Source organism: Pogonomyrmex barbatus, unplaced genomic scaffold, assembly GCF_055798465.1.
Source record: "Pogonomyrmex barbatus isolate J1 unplaced genomic scaffold, ASM5579846v1 scaffold48, whole genome shotgun sequence".
Lineage (NCBI taxonomy): Eukaryota > Metazoa > Arthropoda > Insecta > Hymenoptera > Formicidae > Pogonomyrmex > Pogonomyrmex barbatus.
Window position 1 is genome coordinate 21,005 of NW_028297147.1, and position 5,567 is coordinate 26,571.

General features: G+C 23.6%; 2 pseudogenes; both read left to right on the forward strand.

Moving 5' to 3' along the window:
- The first annotated feature begins 437 nt into the window (after positions 1–437).
- On the forward strand, positions 438–1,922 carry LOC148935476 (uncharacterized; annotated as a pseudogene).
- A 162-nt stretch (positions 1,923–2,084) lies between these two features.
- Positions 2,085–2,773, forward strand: LOC148935477 (ATP-dependent DNA helicase PIF1-like; annotated as a pseudogene).
- Positions 2,774–5,567: the final 2,794 nt, after the last annotated feature.

Consider the following 5,567-nt stretch of genomic DNA (forward strand, 5'->3'; position numbering starts at 1 on the left):
TAATAATTATATATAAATAAGTAATTAATTAATTATATAAATAATTTAATGTTTTATATGAATAATGTAATGTTATATAAATTTAATGTTTTATGTTATATATAAACTTAACGTTACATATTTGTGTTATTTATCATAATAATATATAAAATTCAATTATATTTATTTAAAGTTTTTTTATCCTATACACAATATAAAATTAAATAATAATAAATTTAATTAAACTTTATGATGTAATATATTTTTTTAATGTACATGTATATTACAGAACAAAATAGAATATAACAAAAAAGTTCTTTAAATAATCATATCAATATATCATATAAATAAATAAAGAAATTTAAATGTAACAGCAATTAACTGAAAATCACAATATACATGAATTACAGTTAAATTTTTTAACGAAAAAGGGCATTGATCGATATAACATACAAAAAATGAATGAAGTAGTAGCTGTTTTTTCTACGACGGATGGTGAAATTCCGGAAACTTATGTGACAATTTATAATAAAAATAATAAAACATTACAACAGGTCAATACAATGGATCCAAATGTAGAACCATAGATTTATCCATTGTATTACCCATATATAAATTCATCAAGGTTGGCATAATAATTTACAACATATAGATAATAATAAACAAATAAGTAGAGCATATATAAAATATCAAATAGCTATACGTGATAATTTTTAATATTTTTATTATGGAAAGGCGATTATTTCAGCAATGGCTGAAATAGTAGATAATTATAATTATTAAAATTGAAAAAAATCAAATTAATTATTGTAAACAAAATCAAAAACAATTACGAGCTGAAACTTATCAAGAATTAATGGATTATTTGGCAAATGCTGCAAATAATAGTGACAAATAATAGTGTTCACATTGGAAAAATGATTATACTTCCATCGACGTTTGTTCCCAATAAGCAAAATGTCTAAAATCGACGCATAAGACAACTTTATTTAAGATATCTTTAAGAATTCTTTAAGAAACATCTTTAAGATATTTTATAAAGAATTCTTGAAAGATATCTTGAAGTTATCTTTGCTTGCCGCATGTTTAGCATTAGGACTTAGGAGATGATGAAGAATGGTATTATGTAATGAATGAAGCAAAAGTTTGGATGATGCCAAGATGACTTTATAATTTGTTTGTAGGAATTTTAATTCATTGCCAACCAGTTTATTCGAAAAAATTATGGGATGAATTTAAAAGAAATATGTCGGAAGATTATATAAGACGATATGAATCTACAATAGGAATGAAGAAAATTTATAATTTTATTGTCAATTTGATTCAAACAGAAGAATCAAATATTGCTAATTTTCCTGAATGGAACAAATAACAGAGGAACGAGAAACAGATAATGAAGAACAAATTCAACAAAATATGTCAATAGGTATGCGACAATATGAACAATAAAACAAAAAGAAATTATTAATACTATCTTAATAGCAGTAGTAACTAACAATGATACTTGTTCTTATATTGATGATCCAGGTGGTTCTAGTAAAACTTTTACTTATACAACTCTGTATTATTTACTTAAAAGTAGAGGAAAACTAGTAAGTACTATTGCATTTACTGGCATTGCTGCGACATTACTTCCAAATGGAAGAACTGTATATAAAGTTTTTGGATTATCTGTGCCTCTTTTCAACGATTCTATATCAAGTAGTAAAGTTCAATCTAAAGAAGCTGATAAATTAAAATTCGTAGATATTTTCATTATGGATGAAGCTCCTATGGCACCACGTTATGTATTAGAAATAATGGATAGACCATTACGCGATATAATGCAACATGATTTATATTTTGGTGGAAAAATCATGCTCCTTGCTGGAAATTTTAGACAATTATTATCTATTAAAGAGCTACACGTTGTGAAATTTAATAAATTTAACTATAAAATTTAATACTTTATGCAAACAATTTAAAATATTTTTATTAACGGAAAATATAAGAGCTTTATCAGAAAAAAGAGAATTTGCATTTTAAATTTAGGTAACTGTACTTTAAATGATTAATCAAATAATATTCAAATTCCAAAAAGATGTATTGCAAGTATTAATTCAAATATGATAAAGGAAATATATGGGGATATTATAAAAGATATAAAGTTATTGCTAATTACGTTATATTATTTGTAAGAAATATCGATGTTGACGAAATAAACGAAAAAGTAGTAAATTTGTTGAATGAAACAACAAAGAAAATTTATACAAGTGTGCATACTCTTGAAAAGACTAAGACGAAGAAATACATGAAATAATTATGACAGAATAACTCTTTAAACCCAACATGTCTTCGACCACATGACCAATTACATTTGAGAAGATATACTGTTGTTACACTTATTAGAAATCTTAATATCAGTGAAGGTTTATATATTGGTACCAGATTATTAATTTTAGATTTGAATAATAATTTATTACGATGTGAAATTTTGACAGGTAATAAAACTAAAAACTGTTTGACAGGTAATAAAACTAAAAATTGTTTTTCTTAATCGTATTACTTTGTATTATGAGAATATACTCATTTACTTTCAAAAGAAGACAGTTTCCAATAAAATTAGCATTTGCTATGACTATTAATAAATCATAAAAACAAACTTTCGAAAAAATTGCAGTGGATCTTCGTAAAGATATTTTCGAGTTATGGACAATTGTATGTTGCATTATCACGAATATGTTCTTGGGATTCGTTAAAAGTTTATTTAAGAAATGATAATCTACTTAATCAAGTAAAAAAATTATGTTTATAAAGAAGTACTTGAATGATGAGGAAACAGAGAATTTGTATTTAAAAAAAATTAATTGAGATGCATTATAAAGACTGTATTATATTTTTGTTTACTTTTATTATATGTAATAAAATAGAATGTAACAAAACACAAATTAAATAGTACATGTATATATGTATATATGACTTAAAGTCAATAGTACATGTATATATGTATATATGTTATATGACTTAAAGTCAATAGAAAATAAAAATGAAATAATTCGAAATAAACATTAGCAAATAAAATACTTAAAATATATATGGATGAAGCGCAAATAATCTAACAATAATGATAATTACAACCGATATATGTTTCAAACAAATAGACAATAGAGACTTCCATCGGTAGACTGGGTCTTCGTGTCGAACAATTTTTATTTTTCTGAATTTCAAGACAATGCTTATCGCGAACTACGTGTCGTTAATTCAACGATCTTGCAACGTAGCCTAATCAAAGTTAAATCTAAATTTATCCCTTCCCTATTAAATCGATAATCAAATTTGAAGTCAATTAATCCTCGACTATTAAAAATTATTTTATTGCGAAAAATATTACCCCAGCCAGGAATCGAACCTGGATCGCTCGCTTAACACGCGAGTGTTTTATCCATTCGATCACTGAGGCATGTGATAATATTTATCGCAATAACCGGATAAATAATTTTGAAAGAACGCTAAGTGTTGCGTGAAGAATAACAATAATGATAATTACAGCCGATGTATTTCAACAAATAGACAATAGATGGCTTCCATCGCTAAACTGGTCTTCGTCGCTATCATCAACGAATAATATAAAAATATGTAATATGGAAAGCTTAGTGACGCGCGCATAGCGTCATTGTTATGTTCTAGTGAATTTAAAAAAAGGATAACGGTAATAATCCGTTAATACAATTTGAATAATTTAAAAATTTGCTAATGCAACTGCACATAATGCTATTAGTTGTATTCAATTAAGTTGTTTATATATTTTTAAAATATCGTTGGAAGAAACAAAAAATAGAAACGGAAAAGAGAAACGAAAAGATAATGTTTCTTAAAAAAATTTTTATTAACATATTATCGCATTTTCATTATTGATTTTTTTTGTTTCGTCTATCAGTTCATCCATGGAAATTATTAATTAATTAGACACAACAGAAAAAATAATATAGTAGAAGGACAGTATATTAATCTCAATTTATTAATATATATATATCTTTCAAACAAAAAAAATAAATAATATCAATGTTATTAATTTATTGTATGTTATTGTATGTAACCATTTGATAGCGGAAAAATAATGCAACGCAGTATTTATAGACCATATTTATGTATATTATGTATATTATGTATATTTGTTATGTATATTTTTTCATTAAATCTAATGTTATTAATTTTTATTTTTATTTTTTTTTTATTTTTATTTTTATTTTTATTTTTATTAAGATCAAATTTTTCATATATTGCTTAAATATTGATTGAACAAACAACGATTGTCTTTAAACAAATTATATTTGATAATATTAATCTTGGATTTATAATCGGTGACACCAAAAATTGTTATGTGCAGATGATTATTCAAATTATATAAGTAGACTATTATCATCTTTCTTTCTTTTAATTTGTCTACAATTGTAACTTACCGTATAAAGCAATGCAATAGTGACTTTATGGAATTTTTATAGCTGAAAACAAATCCGCAATAAAATTTATCGTCACATTTTTTAACTATTTTATTCAATACTATCATTTTAAATCCGACTCAATTTTCGTTCAATTTTCTTAAAAATGTAACATAATAGAACAATTTCATTTATATACAGATATTTATTCAAACAAAAAATTTATAAGAATCACGTTGTCTGAAGTGGTTTAAAAAACAAGTTTAAATTTATTAAATAATTATATTAGTAACAGTAATTGTTCTATATAAAAATAATTTAATATTATAAAATAATATTATAACTTACAAGAGTAAGTCTTTTTTTATATATAATTTTCAAAATATTTGGATTTTTCAAAATATTACTCTGACATTTGAACTACATTATACATAAAATTTTTTTTATTTTTTATATGTATTTTATATGTATTTTTATATGTATTTTATATGTATGTATGTGAATATTTAAAAATGTTCTAAATGTGCGCATCAGTATTACAGAAATTTTCAAATATACGAAATTCTTTCTGATGTATAATGAAATACATATATGTAGCATGAATTGCGCAATAAAGGCGATATCGAAGTTTCAGGGACATATACAGAAACGACATAGTGAACCATATAAGACCATGTCCATGAAGGACATTTGCAGCGATTGCTCACCACTCGAGTTTTGTTCTATGTCATTGAGAATATTGAATAATCTTTAAAAGTATCCAAATATACGATAGCATGTAATAATGGCATATTTAAAGTAAGCATGTTTAATGCACTAATCAATAAAAATGATATATGAATAGTTATAATTACAGTTTTTTCATAATCTTCAAATTTCTATTCTTATTTTCTTTATTACAAAATAATTTTTTAGAATTTGAAATAGCCCCAATACTCCGAATATTATTTTTTGTAAAATTATAAATAATATTTATTTTATTAATTATTATTAAATATTATTTTTTTCTTATTAACATTATAAAATTAACTTAAAACAGAAAACATTTTAGTTAAAAGTGATTTAAAAAACAAATATTTTTTACTTTTATTTTCATTGAAATTAAATGTGGATATACATAAATTGATACAAACATAGCAATATTGTATAATATTAGATTATTCTGCTCTT